The sequence below is a fragment of the Mastigoproctus giganteus genome, chromosome 2, assembly GCF_048544385.1.
Source record: "Mastigoproctus giganteus isolate SK-2022 chromosome 2, ASM4854438v1, whole genome shotgun sequence".
NCBI classification, from domain to species: domain Eukaryota; kingdom Metazoa; phylum Arthropoda; class Arachnida; order Uropygi; family Thelyphonidae; genus Mastigoproctus; species Mastigoproctus giganteus.
Window position 1 is genome coordinate 231,311,864 of NC_143576.1, and position 20,979 is coordinate 231,332,842.

Here is a 20,979-nt window from a genome sequence, read left to right on the forward strand (position 1 = left end):
TGTGATCAGTGTGATAATCCTGAACCAAGAAACAGATATAGTCTATCATCCCATCTTCCTTGGCACTTCTCCATTGATTGCATGCCCTGGTAGAATCTCTACCCATGCTCTTCTCTAGCATCTCTCAGATTTGGTCTAAAAAATCCAGATCAGAGTGCAATTAGTGAAGCTTGATTGATATTCTGTATCCCATTTTTCTGAAAATTCGATTATTTCATCAAATGGTTCTTTGTGATTTTCTCTCTCAGCGTTATCGAGAACGCCATTTACTACAAAGTAAAACGATTGTCAGACATTTCGCTTAGCAATAGTAATTTTTCCTTCTTGTGAAGTCAACATCTACTTAACTTATGGACCAATAAATATGCCACCTTTCACTTTTGCATCAGACTATTTGGAAAACATAGCTTATACTATGATTGAAGGTGTTACCTTGAAGATCCAATACTTTAATCAATTGTTTAACCAATCCCACCTGTGTGCAGTGGCGAAAGCGAGAATTATTTTATCTTAGAAAGAACTAAGGGGTTGTTACTACATTTTGTGCGCCAGACTGCAACTCAATTCTGGTGCAGACTATTTTCTTCTCCTGTAGTCCTGATCTACTGCCTTGCTGTCTCAGAGGCGAAAGTAGAGGAACTTAGTGAAGCTGCCTTCCCAAAAGGAATCCATATCTTGAAGGGCCACAAAATCTCATTTATACTGGTCACAGTTGATCTTCTTTAGCATATGCTTCACCTTTCCGTAGTCATCTATAATATGAACAGAATGAGCAACAGGAATCGATGGGTGTATATTCCATTATGAAGCAGCACAGCTTTTAAACTTTTCCATGAACTGTCTGTGAAAAGACAGTTCATGGAAACTGTCTTTTCACTCTTATGGATTGCGACTAATACCAATTTCTTCATAAAGACCATTCAAATCAAAACAATATCACAGGGACTGCAACTCTGTAAAAACATGCATAAGTGACATGTCCTTTTCTGTAAGTGGAAGTCTTGTAGCTGGGATCCAGTAGAGTGAATTTTTTTTTTAAATGATCTGTCAGAAGTTCTGCATTACATACGGTTAGACCCAAGTCCACTAAGTTATCCCGTTTTGTCTGATTAGGGAAAAGTGGTGGTTTACTTGAATAATTGTAATTCCAATTATCATGTTCATCACATTCATCATCCAATTCTGAAGACTCTTTTGTGTAATGTAGATTGGGAATTGTCAGATCTTCACTGTGTGACACTGGAACAATAGAGGTTAATACCTTGGGATACACTACAGGTTTTCGATCCGCAGAATTTTTAGACTTTGATATATCCACCATACAAAAGTAGCAGTCGTCATGTGGACTCGCCATATTTGAGGTATAGCAAAAGGCATACACTTACAGCTACAACGAAGCCATCCATCTCATGACTAACTACCACAGCAGAAATGAGGTACCACAGCTTGTCTTGATCACCCACAGGCAACCTAAAATAGGCTTCATACGTACCAAAAACTTGGTATCACCAACGATGTTATGCTTCAACTGCTTCGGACCTAAATAACATTCGTGAACATAGCAGAATAAGTCTGGAGATAACGCCCGCCTACGTTGGGTAGCCACCAAACTTAGAAAACTTCAAAAAATATTATACTAATACTACAGGTTCTTATATATCACGACAAGTGGGATTGTCGATCCCATCCCATGGAATAAAATGTATGCTATCAAAAAATAATATAATTCTGTTTAAGAAAAGAAAATAATTAGTCTTTATGTTCCGTTTAAGAGAAACAAATAATCCTTAGTCACTGGAACTCTCCATTAATCTCAGTTAGCACACAGTTTTCTAACAACTTCCTACATATTTCTTCTACCTACAAGGTAGTACTGTAAGGAAATGTATATTTTCAAGCAAATAGACATTAAACGTAAATTGAAAACAATCCCACCTTCATATATAAATCATGTTTACTCGCTTTCCTGTAAATTTGTAACGACTATTCATAAGTTTTCTGTAATGACTGCTTGTTTGAAGGAAAGACTCCTGAATTACTGGTCGGCTGGATTCCAAGATACAAAGAAAATGAGCATTATTTTCTTCCTATATCACCTTTTGTGAGCTAGGTATTTAACACTTTATGTTTATCCGCTGACAGGTTGGGTGGTGATCTAACATTGCAGGAGCAAGTACATCAGAGAGCTAAACGGGTGACAACCACACCTCCATCCTTTTAGCACAAGCAGCTCCTTGTTCAACAAGCATCAAGTACTGACATCGAATTGAAACTTTGCCAGGCAGTTCGTGTCGCTGTACTATAGTGTTCTTTTGTGTACCTCCTTTACCCATCTCCGCCCACAGCTTACTACATAAAACACAGTGTAGAGAGTTCAATTTTGAAAACGCCGTGCTTGCATAATGAATGCTATCAGCACGATGTAAAACCAACAGGCAACCGCTCTTGACAACACCAGATCCTTCTGTTAAGCAACAGCCAGTGGTATGAAGTTCAGGGTTGTAGCAACAAAACAGACGACCCCGAACAGTTGTGTTGCTGTGAAAATCTGGGTCAAGGCTCGGAACCAAGCTTTCCACCTGCTTGACCTATAGAAAACAATAGCCAGTAGTTACATCATCAGTAAGGAAAGATAATCTTCACCCCGTCTGCTTGTACTGTATCTAGAGGCTTAAATAAGCAAGAAGTAAACAAATAGGAGTTGAAAAGTAGTAAATATTGTGCCATTAAAATAAGCGTGGTGCATAAAAAAATACAAAAGAAAGTGAGTCTAAATAAATATGGTTAAACTAATCAAAAACGGTATAAATGCCATTGCTGTATTTGGCAGAATTCAAAGGTTTTACTTTCTTAACTCTCAACTTTTTTCTTTTTTCCATCCTTTTCTGAGTACTGTGTATATAATTTTTAATGTAATTTCTGATTTGACCATAATTGTCAAAGAAACATTTTCAGTTAGAATCTTGTAAATTTGTAAAATCTTGAAAAATATCCAGTTAGAATCCACTGAGTTCTAGCCGGCATGAGAATACTTCTATGAATATTTCTGCCAGAATTTTATTAATAATTGACGTGAAAATTTTAATGTTAAACAGTGGGCTGCTATGCCAGTCTCCTACCATAAGATTGAATCTCACTTCTTTAGTTAAAAGTGTCGGTCACTATGACAACCCTCTGTTAAGGCAATCAGTTACACTTCCTCCTTAGGTGGAGACCAGAGACTATAAATTTCACTTCTCACTTTCTCAAGTACTCTGTATGTGTCCGTTACTATGGAAACAAGGCTCTGTAGACGGACCAACACGTTATGCCCATAAAGGGTTCCGCTTTTCTATGATACCCATAAAGAATAAATTAGAATATTAACTATATGGGGCAATATTGCATCTCTTAATTCTGTCATTGCAATAGGCACGAGCAGAAAGCTCACTAATTTATGTTAAACAAAGGATTAATATCTTTGATTATGTTTTACTTTGTAATTTTATTTTGATATAATTTTCTTATTTCAACAGTTTCATATATTTTATTCTAATAGAAATTCTTTTCATTTCGTGCTGGGATCCCACTCTTGTGTTTAGGACTCACCATGTATCCCGATATTTACTCTACTGCTTCGTATGTGATTTAATTAGCAATCGCTAATTCTCACAATTACTAAAACTTAATAAATTTGAAAAAAAAAATGATAGAACAAATAAATACCTTCTTACCTGTGGAATTGTGGTGACTGCTCATGCCTCATCATTTCAAATCGGAAGGCCCATCTGCCATTTTGCAGTTGTTTAAACACGTCAAATAACAAACTTTGGAAATATTTTATCCCAAAGAACTATTTCGTTGAAGATACCTTGGAGTACTACAAATTCCTTATTAGAAGGAATCATGCTACCTTTTGTACCATACGGTTGGTAGATTACATAATCTTCTCCGAAACGAAATTCCCACAATGGTGTTGCTGTAGCAGTTGTCAAACACAGCTACCTGCATGATTATCCGTCAGATGCTATTAAATTCTTGGTGGGAGAAGGAGACTATTGGAAACATCCACAAGCGATCACATAAATTGTATTGTATGATACTGTCGACCGCAGCATAGTCACAGGGTGGATAACGTATGTATATGTGCTCTCACATTCTGAAGTTGTAGATTCATGGACGTAGTCTTTTTTTTTAAAGAATACTAAAGCAGCAGCACCTGTGAAAGGATGATATGATTATAATAATACGAGACAGGAAGGATGTACTCATACAGTGCACAAGTAACAGTGCTGTAGAAACATAACTTAGTGTTTAGAGCAGTCTCGAATTTTTTCACTATACGATTACTTTTAGAGTATCCTCTGTCCTTATAAATATTCTCCTCCTTTGGTCCTACCAAGCTCAAACATTTTTATATTTTCATGGCGTCTTTTTAGGGAGGTGCTGCTTATTCGTGGTATTAGGCAACTTGTAATAGTAGTTTTTCAGTACAGATAATAAATAAATAAGTGGCAAATGATGCAAGGAAGCAAGCTTATAAATCGTAAGTTTAAAAAAAAACACATCACTTTTCCATTTATAATAATTTGGCTAATCCTTCCTTAAATTTCTTCAAATTACCCACTTCCAAAACATCAGATGGAAGTTTGTTCTAACGATCAATTACTGCCTTTGGCTGAAAGCAAATTTTTGCACAACAAAGTTAAAAAAATAGAGTGAACGAGTATGGATAGTAAAGTAATAAGGTAGAGCCAGACACTTAAAAGATTAGGAAATGCCAAAAAAAAAAATAAAGCTTACCTGCTAATAATGGAGTTACTATGAGGCACATGAAAACGAACAGTTCAGGTAGTAGCTTGGCCTTCCGTGAGGTGGCGATGCCGTCCATGTTTGGACCAGCAGTGACTAGTATCTAAAGCAAAATAAAGGATATTTTATCCCCCGCACACAAGACATAGTGAAATTATAATGATATAGAAGAAAGACGCTACATAAAATTATAATCCATACATATTAGCATTTTCCCGATTACTACGTTTTCCACTGACAGATTAAACTGAATCCGGACTGGTTCGTCTAATAGTTTCCCCAAGTTTATAACGACGTTGCGATTCTCTGGAATTCGAAATTTTCTGAAATTCGTTTTCAGGTCTGACGAAACCGGTCCTTTCCAGATCAAAACGTAACTGGTGATTGTCTGAAATAGGCTGGTTCCTAATTAGCCTTGAAAACGAATTCCAGAGAGAATTGGAAACATTGTATAAATTGGACAGTTTTTCTGGTTAAGTTGGACATGCAATTTACAGACAGCCAACAAACTGGCAGTTTGTTCTTAAACATGGCGTTTAGTTTTTTCTTGTAATTAACTACTGTTTTTTACTTTTCATGTTATGCCTTTCGCCCAAGGTCGATTCTAGTTGTCTAACTTGTATTGGTCCGACCATTAGCTCACTAACTCAACAGTTAGAATCGCATACAGATAGCAACTGCTCTTAGAAATACAATTTTACTGTAAATTCGGTGTCTTTTTTATGTTACTATGCAAATTATAGTAACATTCAAAAAAAGACATTGACAATTATAAAATAATTTTTAACATACTTTAAAATTAGAAAGGTAAAAGAAAAACAAAGACAACAGATATAAAAACATGCTTCTGATAGAAAGTGATTTGATTTGTAATTGGTAATTATTCCTAATAAGACGAACTTCGCCTCCTATTTTTATTCCTAAACAAAATTGTTAAATCAAAATTCTTACTTCTCTCTTTCTTCTTGAGGGTATGGTATTTTTCGGGATTATTTTGTTATCTAAGTAAACGCCAACCTATTAAACTGGAACATTAACAGCTCCTCTCACAGAAGTGTACTCCTTATCAGTCACTTATTTCTACAGCACGCCTTTATTCCAATTGGCTAAATACAGTCCCAATTGAAGAGACATTTAGGAATTCCTCCGGTCTACGATGAGACTTGAAGCCTCTTCAAACTAGTGACAGGTAGATAACCGACTATATTCCGACCGCAGACGTTCAAAGAACGTTGATCATCGGAAAATGGTTCAGATCATCCGTTATCCGAACTAGTCAAGGAATTGGAACATATATGTGCCAGTTCATTGGTCATCTTTTGTTGCCAGTAATTCCGATGACCACATGTTTTGACCACAAATATTTCCAAACTAAATTAAACTCGGCAAGCCTTGTTGTCTATAGTAAAATGATGTTTCCCTACATTCATGTGTCGTTATTTGTGGGCTCTCTTTATAAGTACTTTAATATTACAAAGTAGAAATGATGGGTTCCTGATATTCTTCTATGGGTAGTATACGCAGCATATTACATAATCACCTTAAATTGTCCTGATAAAGTGGTAAGAGGAAAAAAAAAAAGCGAGAAGAGAAAGGCGTTGCCACCCCAGTCCTATCTCTTTTGTTTCCAGTCTGACCTTCAAGGCTCGTTCTGGAAGAGTGAATGCGTGTCCTAGACAAGGAAAAATAAAAGTCTCCTGTTCTTCTTATATCTTCGGTGATGCGTGATATTGATGTAACGTGACCGGCTAACCCCCATCTTCTGTTGTTCACTTGAAGAAACGCTGTGTGAAAGGACAAAGTGCTTATTAATGTCCGTTATTAATTATTGGGACATACCAATAACACCCTTTCTGGCCGATAAATTGATAACAGTGGAAGATGTATTGTTATTATCGCCAGCCGTGAGAGGGAGAATAGGTGATTACCCATCCTTACTCTTACTAATCTGTACAATTAAAAAAAAAGGTACATGGTTTTGGCCTGAAGTCGTCCACAGGTCTAGAAACAAGACTAGTATGTTAATTTATAAACCTACACGCATTTCACACTCTTGTTTATTTTGCTACACGTGTTTATGCAAAATGACTCATTTCATCGTAATATCTCCTTCATCTTTCTAAATTAAAAATAAAAACATCAGAGTTTATTCCTGGAATTACTGGGTCGCAGATAGAAAACATTCCTGCGAATTCACTAAGTCAAAAATGTGAATGTTAGGGATTATTTACTCTCACAGATCTGAAAAAAAAAATGAATAACTAAATTAAAGTAACGCTTTTATATTACATGTGAAAATCACTGATAATAGCAATAAGGCACTACCTCTGCCTACAGAGAAGCCATAATTAAATGAATATGAAGTTAGTAATACGAAAAAGAGATTAAAATCAAATTAACTGGAAAGAGTCGATACTCATCCAGAGAAGCACAAACAGTATGAAATCTTGCGCGGCTCCAACTGGGAATAACACAAATACTCCTTTAAAAGATTCTCTACTTTTGTGCTTGTCTGGATGAATACCATCAACTCTGGTTCATTTAATATTAATTTCTTTTTTGAATTATTTATTTTATGTTTATTTAATTATATCTGGGTTGTAAGAAACGGCAGCTTCTCACAAGCACAACTTATTTCTGCTTTTTCGTGTGTGGTATAAAAGTGTTACTTTCAATTGCGTAATCAAGAGGTGATTAGACCACATATACTTTAATCCGTACTTTAATTTAATCTGAAAAAAATATCAAAACATTTACTTTTGAAAGATGGTCTTACGGTAGTACAGTGACTACGACTGCTGTTCTTCACACCGTATGGAAAAGGCATAGATTCGATTTCCTCCTGTTGGGACGTAATGCATGTTATGGAATCTTGGCACCCTGGCTGAGTTGGTTGAGGGAGAGTCGCATGGCTTTTATCTCTAGAAAACTTCGTTTTTCTTCCAGAAAAAATACAGCGCACGCAGGCTAGAGCTGCGATATATTGACAGCTCATGACTTTAATGTCCTTGGCGCATATTATTTAAACTAACAGCACAGTACTGAAAGATCTTTTCTTTAAAAACTGGTTCGCATCATGCAAAATAGGAATTTTCACAGTCATTTAATTTTTACAATATGAATCCTGTCTTATATCTCTTAAAAAGGATTATTATGCTCCTATACTTATACTCGATGACACTCTAATTTCTAGACAAGATCACGTATCTCTCTTGGCACAAGCACATCACAAATATTCTTTCCTCTGCATCTAGAAAATTGCATTTTATCTTTTGCTCTCAGCATCACTTTCCTTCTAAACAGCTATTCACTCTGTAAAAATACAGCTATTCACTGTACAAATCTCAAATCCACCCTACCATAAAAATATTGTTCAAACAGCTGGGGCGGTGTCCCCATAACATTTGAATAGACTCCAGGCTTCTGGAGTCCATTCAAAAGAGAGGGCAGTTTGGTTAATTAATGATCCATCTCTTACAAAGCAGAAACAGAACGTCTGTCTCACAGACGTTCTGTTTCTGCTTCTTTCGTTTTCAATAGATACTTCCATGGGCACTGTTCTTCTGAATTGCCTTCTATAATTCCCCCTCTCTCCCTGTCTTCTAAACCAGTCCAAACACGTGCCGCAACCGGTCAGCATCCTTTTACTGTCCGACTTTAACCTTACAGAACGAACTTTTCTTCTTCCTCATTTATCCCTTCAGCTTCCGTTTTCTGGAACAGCATCCCTTCACACATAATTTCTGAAAAGTGCAATCTGCAAAAATTCAAGCCTAATATCAACAAGTATCTTTCATATTCTCAACCTTCAATCCACGCACGGTAAGTACTATAAGTTCTAATACCTATTAAAAAATATTCTGAACAGCATGGATAATTGGTGTTCTCCACGTTCTAAAGAATAAAAGTTGGAAATTGCAGCTGTATAAAGGTTGCGAACCGCTGATATAGACTATTGAAACTGAAAAACGCATCATCGCAACATTGAAGATCATGGAAAACACGGACGGACCCCTCGTAGTTTCGAACATCTTGTTGGTAAAATATATAAGCTATTTGTGCATGGAGGGTGTGCAGCCAGAATGTTTGAACTCGTCAGTACTGGCGATAAAATGAAGTACCAGAGGAAAATATTTCAGTTAAAGAAAATTATTAGTGGAATCAGTAATCGGAGGATTAGCTTTGTTAATTGAGTTAGTAATTCTAGACCAGCGATGAAGAACCATTTCCTTCGGCTTGAGTTCGAGTTCGGTCGACGATTAAAGAAACTTATTTGAGGCCTTTTCAAGTAAGCTAACTTTAATCAGAAGTGTATAGTTCCTCGAGTGCCTCTGAAGTATAGTTTCTCTGATAGCCAACGTGACTTTACAACAAACTTAACTTATGGGAATTGATGCCTCATTGCTCCAGTTTCTTTGGAGTTCTTAAAAACTAGTTAATCGAAAGAATCTTGCCTGTGGTATTGGAGTACAATACATTTCAAGAATCTTTCGTGTTTTGTTTTCTGATTAAAAAATTTAATAAATGAAAAGAATCCAATATTACCATTTTCAGGTCACCGATTCAAGAATAAAAGCTATAAATAATTATGGTGCTGAATAATAATCTATGGTATGCATCGAGTCTATCTCTCTTAATAGCAGCCCCTGCATGCTTACTTCATTATCTTTCACTTTATAAATCGGTGTGTGCTGACATTCGATACAAATTTATCCATTTAACTAAGTCACCTTGTGTACTTAGCTAGGTACAGTATGGTTCTGTTTATCAGAGAAAGTAGTGAATCCAGTTATTTAGTACTGTGTAGATAAAGAAGTCCGTCATATTTTGGCCATGGAACGTATCGGAGAGATCCCTTCTTTCACTGTTTGGATTTGCGAAATTATGAATTCTCCCCGCCCTTCCAACTCAACTCAAACTCCACAAAGTTTACACCCAATATCAACACTGACCGTTGTAGACTATTTGCCCCTATTTGCTTCTCTCTATCTTCCAAAAGTGAAACTGTCTAACATTACACATATCGAAACATAATACCCTCATTTAATGGAATACTAGGAGTTTGTCGTGCGACCTTCATTATCAGACGCACAACTTTCACACCCTTAAGTGACGACGTTAACTTATTTACTCACATGCCATATACTAAGCATTTCGTTCCATGTTATGTACAGTACAAACACATAAACGTTGGCGTTAGGCTTGGAAACACAGCAGCAGAAATACCACGTTTAAATGTTGCCTCATTCTCACGAAGCCATAGGAGGTCAAAACGCTCCATAACTCTGCCTCTATTTTTTATTTATTTATTTTTTATATTAGGACACCTTGCAATATGCGTTCTATTCATATTATATGGACAGCGATATGCTGTCACTCACAATGACATGACCTACCGGTGTCTCATTGCCTTATTGAACTTGGAGGAAACTCGAAATAATTCTGATCCAGATGTAGACCGCCACAATTATGCTCGAGCACACAGACTGTACCTCACAGGTAAAGGAAAGGGGAACATTAACTGTGTTCTATCTTTGACACAAATATGAGCATAGTTTAATATATAGCCACGTTAATGATGATGGACGCTCAACAAATCCACATCAAACTATGAAATTATGTATGGCATTATGAGGACAATGGTAATTAATCTAGCTATTAAGATTTATGGCAGCAGCCTGAAGCTCGGTATAAGACCAGTTTCATATTTACTGCCCTAATTTAATCTTAGCGCCAGGGTAACACTAGTAAAATTTGCATGTATTTGTTAAGAAGTTCCTTAGCAATATATTAACAAACATGTATAAAAAATCGAGGGAAACACTGCTCTGGACTAGTGTCCCAAATTTTCTTGCAGTGTGTTATGGGAACGGCTCACCTCTTCCTTATGGGAGCAGGTATGTCTCTTCTCACAAGGAAAAGGAATTAAATTGGAACACAAATAGAGGCTAGGGAAATTAAGTAAACCTAGAGTTCCTTAATTTGTTTTTAGATTTTTCATAATACAGCCCTACCTTTATAATCTCACAATACAAACCAATTCCTATAATGATAATAATAATGGACATCCTCCTGTATATTTTTCAAGAAATGTTCAGAACCACTATATTACTTAGGTTATGGAACAGATACATTATTAAGTCAGTCTCTAAAACTAAAAATCCTATATGCCTGAAAGATTTCCGATCCAACTCTATTGGATTCCCGCTGTCTTACTTTTTTAAGCCCTTTTGACGCCCTATTCCACATTTAGAATTTTCTACTCTAAATATGGTTTGGAGTTGAAAATGATTGTCAGCATATGATTGTGTCTCCATCATGGCTCTTCTCATATATTCAGACAGCAGTCCTTAATAACTTGTCTCCCAATTTCAGGTTGGCACTTCTGTTAAGATGTTACCATCTCAAGATGCGTTCCACAAAGGGATTGTCCTTCTGCTCGCAACAATATTTTTTTCAGCAGTCTTGGAACCCTTCTTGTCAGTTAATCTGATATCATATGACCATTTGATATTATTCATCGCCTCAGGAAATCCAAACACCCTTGAAATAATCTGCCAAGAAGTAGCACCAAAGATGCGAATGATTTGAAGGTTACACCCGCTCAATCGTCTAGTATGCTCAAAGGTGTAAAGCGCCACATCAGATTGAAATAATGGTTCTTTGCGATAGCTGAATCGGGCTGTGCAGACCCCCCCCTCACAATATCCAGAACTCATACCATACTCAAGAGTTGACACGATTCCTTAGAAATAAACAGTATCATCAAGTTCTGTGCCACAACTATAGAAACAAACTAAAAAATCTTGCTTGCAAATTTCTTCAAATGGATAGAATCTATAGGACAGAAACCTTGGGTGAAACCTCCGTTTTGGTCTAATTCTAACACAATGGAAGCCCTAAAGCAAATAGACGGGCACATCTATCCTTTCGTGATTGGGCATCGTTGTGTATCCGACCAGCTATTAGAAATACCAAATAAAAATTAGAAATTAGACTGTACCTGACCAGCTATTAGAAATATTATTTGAACAAGTCACAAATTATTAACTACTAACTGCAAAGTTGATTAATATACTATTCTTGGCTGTTACAATATACACTAATGAATTAGTAATTACTATTAATAATTTTTAAATTACCACTGAATTACTCTTAATGCTAATAGCGTAGTGGTAAATAACTTCATATCTCGCTTCAATACTCTGTCCATTTAGAATCTAGATCACAAAAAATAAGGAACCCACAGACTTACAACAAAAATCGTGGACATAGACGATAAAAAATAAGTAAACGTGATTGGAGTGGTAACAGACTAAACCAAGAACTTTTGAATTACAACAGTAACAAAAGGAAACTTTGTGTGAAGCAGATAAAAGTAATCCCTTTGTCTTCTTCCGATAATCCGAGAACCTGATTTTAAATATGTCGCCTTCAATGTCATCCAGAGCCGCAGAGGTAGTTTTGATGTTATTGTCCTCCTTTTTGTGGTTATCTCAGTCACCTTAATTCTTGTTTTCGAAACAAATAAGCAATGATCCTTGCGCATTAAAATTTAAGTTTTTCAAATGTCTTCCAACCTTTCAAATGATCAAAATGTTATGTTAAAAACAACGACAGCAAATAAAAAGATAGCGCATTTCTTTCTTTTTAAAGAATATTCTCCGTATGTTGACCTTTCGTTTCCTTTCGCCTACACATTCACCTCCGTCAGGCAATCTTAATATCGCTGCTCATAGAGACGGTGAGTTGCCTGAGGATAGTAGACCGTCATGCTCAGATGCCTGCCTTGGAAGACCGATGTACCATCCGCCCCCCCCCCTCGCCTGCTTACTTTTCCCTTTCTTCTTATATATGAGTTTACAGCAATACGGAAAAATATTTTTTTTTCCTTTTGTTTTAAGTCCTTTCTTAAGCATTTTCCAGTCCAGTGGTGCTATTTTTATTCCGTCTTGAACACGGAAATGGATTGGATTTTGACATGCTAATTGAGGTAACGTGTCCACGGGATAATTTTGTTTGCTAACATGATTTATTTACGTAGCAATTAATGCATTCTTTCCATTATAAGGAATTCTTAGTTGTTACCAAAGTATGAAATTATTCTTGTATTAATGAATTTTAGTTTCGCATACGTTTATTCAGATGATGTTTAAACCATCGTACAACGGTTGTTAAAACATGCATGTAGCCGGCCCCTAATAGAGACCCACAAAAAGTAATAATATTTCCTTAACTATAGTTTGCTTCTGTTTGCTTGATGGCAGCAGGGCCCTCGGTGTTAATATAGTTGAGGTCTGACTGTATACAGTGATGTAGTCCTAAAATAAATAGTTGCATGACATTCGAGGTGAGGGAGTGGTGAGAGGACGAGATAAATTTTAATTAAATTTATAAATTTAATTGAATTAAGTATAACGTAATTCAGTTGAATTTAATTGAGTCAAATTATAATTGAATTAAGTATAAATCAATTATTATATTATATTTACATTAAGTTTATATAATACAATTTTATCATTAAATAAATTAATTATAATTAATTAAGAGGCTGATGAAACAGTTCGTACTATCAGAAAAATGTTCTATTATCATAATGTACAGGATGGTTTTTCATTCGAGGCTATAGCCGGCTAGTCTTAGGCAAAAGTGAGCATCCCTCTCCACCATTCTTGTAGAACAATTTCACAAGAAATGCAATCCTAGCCAAGAGACATGGTTGTCATCAAGGATAATGTTTTCCAAATACAGAGAGAAGTACTTCATTTTATTGCTGCATATATATTCAGAAATACGCAAAATGTATTCATCAGTGTGTCCATACATCAGTCTTTTACTAGCGAATTTTTGAACTAATCCCCCCATTTCCCTTTTCTCTGCCCTTTAAAACATATAGATTCGACATTAGAAAGCAATCCACCTATTCCTCAGGTTATGGGGATCTTATGACTATTGTGTATAACATGGAGATACTCACTGGCCAAAACATTAAACTTATATTCAGTATCTAGTAGGGCCACTTTTGCCAAAATTTCAGTCCATACATGCCGTGACATGGATTCCACTAGGTGTCTGAGGGAGTCTAGCTCCAGATTTAACCATTCTTCCATTAGGATGTGTTGCTAGATGTTGGAAACCTTCGGAATGTTCTTTGAAGATCAATTGTTGCAAGGTGGATAGTTGCGTTGTTGTTTTGGAAGAATCCATCGCAACCCGGATAAAAATGAAGCGTTACAGGTGGTCCGATACGGCGGAAAAATATTCACTGGAGATTACACGACCTTCTAACGGCATGAGCGGACCAAGTCCGTACAAACAAAATATACTCCATACCATGATACCACCTGGGGGCGCTTGAGCTGTAGACATCGAGTCTACATACGCATGGTTTCATGAGGCTCACGCCACATTTGTGCAATAAAATTTGCGCTATCATGTGCAATAAATTGAGGCTCGCCAGCCCACATGATCTGTTTCCAATGTTCGACAGTCCAATCTTGGTATTGGTGGCACCACTCCAGTTCAATCTTTCGATTTTTTACAGAAAGAAGTGGCTTTCATAATCCTAATTTCTTCAACCGCTATCACATAGTTCGGTTGGAAATCGGTCTTTCGTGGCCTAAATTGTAATCGGCTTAAATTGAGTTTTACGATCATTTTCAATTCGCTTTAAATTCTTGCGATCTCGTTCTTGGAGTACAGATTTTCTGTCACATTTTTTCCTTTTAGAATCTACATTCTCCTTTCGTCTTCCACTCAATGTATACTTTTGAGACTGTTGCTTTCGATGCACCGGTTATTTCCTTTGTTTTCTGAATTGTGTCTCCTGCCTGCCAAACGTGCCCCATCAATAACACCTTTTTGAAAATCGGAAAGATCACCTGTCTTCCCCATGGCCGGGTCAACCAAGAAGCCCGAGGAAAGTTTACAGTATTTATATGATACCGAAGAACTTGCAATTATATCATGTGACAACTTACCTTTGCATACTGTACGTTTATCTGTTGACGCCGATTGCAAAAGGCTTCTAATTTTTTTACCAGCGAATTTAGATAAATTCCTCACTATACGTAATCATTCATCTGATGTATTTTATGAAATTTTCGTATGTTGCTATTCTAGAATTTTGATGTTATTATATGATATGTAATATTTTTTCTTAATCAATCTGTCAAGATAATCGCAAAAGAATCATTTATTTTTAACTGTGCATCCCGAGTCCTTCTTTGTTGTTTAAATAGCTTTTAGAAAATTTTGAACTTAATTCTAAACAAAATATCCAAAATTGAATTCAAATGCATTTAACAAAAAGGTTAAATCGTAGAACTGTTTTGAATTTCACTTTGGTCAGTTTTATTATCAGATAAGGTTTAAATATAAAATAATCCTTAACTCTGGACTCGATTGAAATACAGCCGGAATTAAGGATGACCGAAATAAATCAAGGTAGAGTAAAATTCATTCTTTTAAGCTCTAGGCACATTTTCACAAACTGGGATGTATATTTTGTAGACTACTCATCAAAACCTCGTGAATACTATTCGCATCCCTCCTTTTCTTTTGTCTTAGCTATTGTTTTATAGCTGGAGAAAAAATAGAAACATTTCTAAAATGCTCCACGATCGTCAGTAAAAGAAATGTTTTCTATGAAGTAAATATGCTTCGGGTGAAAAGAGCGAATCAATATTGATCGAAACATAGCGTTGAGGCGGAAGTGCCGTCCGAGATAGTAAATAATTACTGCAACGTGTACTTCTTGTTGCATCTGACCTCTTAGCCCAGTTTACTATTTTCTTCTTTTGATGTCACCAGGCACAGTTTTTCTTCTTAATTTCATACCATTCACTCGCAGCCGGACAAACTGTTGGATTCGCTTAATATGTTTAAAAATCGTTCCATTTATCACAAATATGGGAAAATAAGCTTGTTTTCCTTTATGCGCTATCCTAGCAGTTAGCGGGGGTGTCTGAAATCTCTGATCAGCTTGCAATGGTTGCTGATGAGTCTTAGCGTCTAGAAATTATTCTTTCGATTTTCTTATTATTTACTCTGAAAGAAAATAATTTTATCATCAAAAGGTGTATAAATTTGATCGAATGCTAAATCTTTCTTATTTCAAAATGCTTAAATTCATCATTTAAAACGTTTAGAGACTCATTAAAGAGAGAAAAGGCGAGAAGTGGTAAATAAATAGTGTACCAATGGCCGAAAAATGCCACACCTGGCTATTTCTCTAACAAAGAGTTATATATTTCTAATTCTAATTCTACATTATATATTTCTAATTCTAATTCTACAGAATATAGAAGGAATGATCACAAAAGTTCTCAAATTATATTTAAAAAATGATTTCGTTTACCGAGTATTCCATACTGTTATCCCTTGTGGATACCCCAGTTGGTAGAAACGCCGTCATCCCCATACAGGGTGAAAAAGACCTGAGTTCCATTCCGCGATGACGTGAGGAGTTTTTATTGGCCTTTTTCACAACGTGAGTCAGTCTCAGGGAAGAGTAGTGTGGTTTTTCCTTCCGCAAAACTCGGGTTTTTGGTCCAGCAAATAGAAAATCGACCACACGCAATTTACAAACAGTATACACGGATCAATATGGCCTTAGTCACTGATGCCCCTAAAGCCATACAACAATAACCATACTGTTATCAATGAAGTTGCCCTTTTTAGATAGACAATACAGTCTTAGAATTCAATGATTCTAACGACTGTTGGGAGCATTTCTGGAGCACTTGTTTTGTGAATCCTCCCATCTTTAATTGTCGGACATTAACCCTAGCGTAAGCAGATCCTTTTGAATGTTAAGGGTGAATTGATTATGTTTTCGTCATTGATAGGATCGCACATCAAAAACCGTCATCATTCCACTAGATCGATTCAGTATATCGACAAAGGAGATCGTACAACTCCTGTGGACGAAGAACAGCGAAAACGTCCTACAAAACACTCCTGTTCACACAAACCTGAATACTTCTTGCCAAGGATAATACAGCTGTGATTTCCTTCTCCCCCACCCTTTGTATTCTTCAGGTATCTAAAAATAAAAATAAAACTTTTGAGGTTTCACGAATATGCATCGCAGAATTTTGTGTCCATATTTGGAAACTCCCTGTACATTAATCCATTTCATTTTATAATACTACAACGGTTCCCTAACAGATACTTCTTCTATACTTTCGTTTTAAATAAATATTTCATTATCTTCTGTTCTCAGCCGTTTTGCTACTCTAGTTTTTTTTTTTTTTCCATTCTTACTATCATATCAAGTCAATAGAAAAAATTAAAGTACTTCTAAAGCTATATAAATTTTTGTTATGCCATCTAATACTGTAGATCAAAATAAAATTCTGCTCGGAATGTTTTAAGTCTAGATTGGCCGCCATCTTGTTTCAAAATGGCCTTTACGAATATAAACAGCTCCATCTGGATATTCTATCAGACTTAAAACCCTGAAGTTACTAATTGGAAGCAAGCATGTGAAGTCATAAGTCCGCTTTCTATATTTTTAAAAGTAAGCTTAAAATACCTTCATTTTCCCGAAAATTCATTAAGGAGGAAGAAAAAGCCGATACCTTCTTTAAAATTTAGATTTCTCGATATATAAAAGTTCTTGACACTTTGAAGAGAATACGAGTATGTTAATATATATACAGCATGTATCGATGGCTTTTTTCGAAGAAGGGTAATGACCTAAATGCCATTTACTACCGAGTGAAACCGGGAGAGTTGCCAATAGCAGCCACGTGAGAATCGTTCCATAAAAGTCCGCTTCTCACCTGTGGTAATAGTTTCCATCGCAATCTCTGTGATGCACGGATGTGACAGAAGACTTCCTGGTGAGACACCCCATCTGTTTTCAAACCAGTCCTATCATTCACTGTCCAACACGTATTAAATCAGATTTCTTTCTCCTGCTTCCCCATACTTCAGTTGCCTCCATGAGAAACTTACTGCCGCCCATTGTACAACAGGACTACTCATTTTATGAACGCATAATCTAACAAATGAAATCCACGGGATGAACTCTGACCGACCTCAGTTTTTTTTTTTTTCGTTTTTGTGTGGCTGAAGAACTGATCTAATATGTAGACGTGATAACCTTGAAAATTCATTTCCTGGAAGTAAGAGTACCACTGGAGTGCTTTCTCTTTTTTCCTCTTAGAAAATGTGGGCGTACCTTTAATCACAATCTCAAGAAAAATGAAGAACTTAACATACAATAATAATACATTACAATAATAAATATGGGGTTAGGAAACATTTTGTCATCATCCGAATGCGATATCAATCTTTGGTTTGTTTTTCCTGAAATATTGTTTTAAAATTTATCCTAAAATTCAAATTGAACTGTGGCTAAAATTTTATTATTTTAAATAATGTCTCAACTATTATTTGCGTTGTAAATAATAGTTGAGCCATTGTACAGAGAAATTTTTACGATGATTACAGTGTTTAGCATTGCTACAAGAACCTTACACTGCATGCTTTAATCTGAAGTGGAGAGACCTCATCAGTCAGAATGTGTGCCAGTTACTCTTAAAGTTAACTATGTTGGTTGTCACGACATGGTCATTTAGTGTTAAGGTACGTACAAGGGAAGCTAAGTTGGATAATAAGTGTATTTCTTTTGATTGTTAGTGTGTCAGAATAGAATGGGATCTCTTCCACCTAAACACAAGATTCTGTTTTATCTCTTTCTTCCCTTATAAAACAAAGAAAAAAAGGCTAATAAGAAAATTGCTTCCGGACTACGGTTTAAATTGTGAGAACAAATATTTGGGAAAAGGACTTTTTTTTGTTCATCCCCAGTCTATTTAGCTACAGTGAGTTTGTAAGTGTGAATTATAGTGTACAAGAAAAGACAGAGGAGGAATGCAAAGAATTGAACATCTCAGAAGTAAGGATACGAAAAAGGAGATGATTATATCAGAAGTGAGAATATTCTGGGTGGGCACGGAAAGGGTCAAAATGATGCGAATGTCTTCCCCATTTTCAACACTAAGTCGGTATTGTTTAAATTGTATAAAATATTGCTAAAATACTGGGAATAAAACTGCTAATTAATATACTGCGCCTAATTTCCCATTTTATTTATTTTTTTTATGCAAAAGGTTTAAATATTATATAAAATATTCTTTATAGAAATATCCTCCAACACATCAAATAACAAACCTTTGCTAATGGAGGATCAAAAATTTATCAAATTCCTGCAACTAGCCGCATGGACAAATTCAAATTATTATTTTAACGCCATTGGAACTTGTCGCTTCTATCCATATGTGTATTTTGTCTTTAAATGTGTGTGTTGATGAGCCGATTTACATGTTGTACTGGCTGAAAAACTCAGAATAACTCCCTCTGCCTGAGATCGTCTAGAGCCTTGATTGAAGAGGACTTTGAAATCCCTCCAGTCATTGATGGGAAAGAACCCGGACCTTCCAAACAAACGACTGTTGATGCATCGTGTAGACTAAGCTGCTATGGAGGAAGACAGGCTCAGAGATAGTACAAATGTACCAAAATTCAATTAACGAGATGCGGTTTAATTCTGGTTTCCTCAATCAAAAGCAATTCCTCAATCAAAGCAAGTTTTCCATTTCAGTCCTTCACGCGATTGATGCCATGATCTTTAGGGAACTTGAATGTGTACATCAGAATAGATTATATGAAACATTTTATACATATTTATATGTTATCCTATCAAATTTTGTTAAAGTTGATTAATTCACCAATACGCGATTCTTCAATATGGCATCTTTCTGATTCCCAGGACTCTTCCCTTCTCTGTTTCTAACACCTTCATTGTTTCAGTTTAAAAATTTCCGTTAACAAATAAGCCTCTCTGTATCCTTTTCTTTACTAAACGAAGCAGTTCAAATAAGAAAGGTATGCATTTTTTTCCGGGTTCAGTCGAGCATAGTACTGCGTTTCGGGCTTTTCTTGTCAAAGTAAAAGCGCTCATAGAATATTTCATTCTGACAGCTTCTGCCTGCGTTTTTCAATATCTGCATGACTAAGCGACCGTGTCACGTGACGAGTGTATCTCTTAAGGCAATAATGGAGTGTGTAAAAAATCAATTCCTCTTGCAGTTTTGTGTCTGTCCTTGTTTGGATTTGGCTGATTAGGTGAGGCGCTTAAGGCCACGAGGCGTCGAACTATTTATCTGTAAACTGGTTATATTCTGTGTATTCGGTTTATCTGCTCAAATAAACCATAAAAATAAATCATGAAATCATCGCGCGAAATCAGCTACTCTGAACATGACGTGAAATAAGTGTTCGTCCGGTCCAGACAGGAAATATTCTCAACATCTATGAGAGTCGAACCTAGGAGTTTTGTTGTTTTTGTTTCGATTTTCTCTTGCGCGTTCTGTTAAATACGCTCACCACCATGATGATTATTCAGCACTCTGTTGTGAATGATCGCCAGTAATAAAGCTGTCCGTTTCGGTTTTATTCCTCATGGCCACCTCTTCTGGTGGCACAATCCAAACTACTACGACTTTTGAGTATGATGAGATTATCTAATGACGAGGTTTGGTGTGTTGACCTGAAACCTTATGAACTTGACTCCTGGAAACCCGAGTTTCTAGGAGAAAAACCATGCTATCCTCCATAAGACTAACTAAATCAGCCACGTTGTGAAAAAGACCAATAAAAATTCCTCACGTTATCGAGGATTCGAACTCAGGTCTTATCTACACGGTGGGGAGGACGGTCCCTACATCCCTTTTCAATTCATACCACAGTGATTCTATTTGGCACAGGTTCCATTTGGATCTGATAGGGAAGCTGAGCGGGCTAGTCCATCAACGTCACATTATATTCCAGAAACCAAGCCATCATATACCAAGTTTTACTACCGGGAGAATTCTTGTTGAAAAACGCATAGTCTTTCAAGAAAAATTGCATGAGTGTTGGAAGAATAGCATCATCGAATGAAAGCTCGTTCGTGAAATCTCTGCTGATCCAATGATCCGCGAACAAACAGTATACGCACTGAGAACTGCTTCAATAAGTTCTCAGACCACTTAGGAACTTCTTTGGTAACTTTGAACTATGTTCTGCCTTCGTCTGTGTCCCCCATACTTCTGGTATAATGTATGATGGCATCTCTCTTTCTATCCGTTTATAATAATAATTATATTTTTGCTTATTTTTGCCTAAAGGAGGTAT

The 20,979-nt window shown here is 36.3% G+C and overlaps 1 long non-coding RNA gene across 2 annotated transcripts in view; it reads right to left on the reverse strand.

Moving 5' to 3' along the window:
* Window positions 1–20,979, reverse strand: part of LOC150090238 (uncharacterized) — a 71,248-nt gene that overhangs the window by 23,952 nt on the left and 26,317 nt on the right. For both annotated transcript variants that reach the window (XR_016546700.1, XR_016546701.1), the window contains exon 2: window positions 4,783–4,894. This is a non-coding gene — a long non-coding RNA (uncharacterized LOC150090238). The remainder of the gene's footprint in view (window positions 1–4,782; window positions 4,895–20,979) is intronic.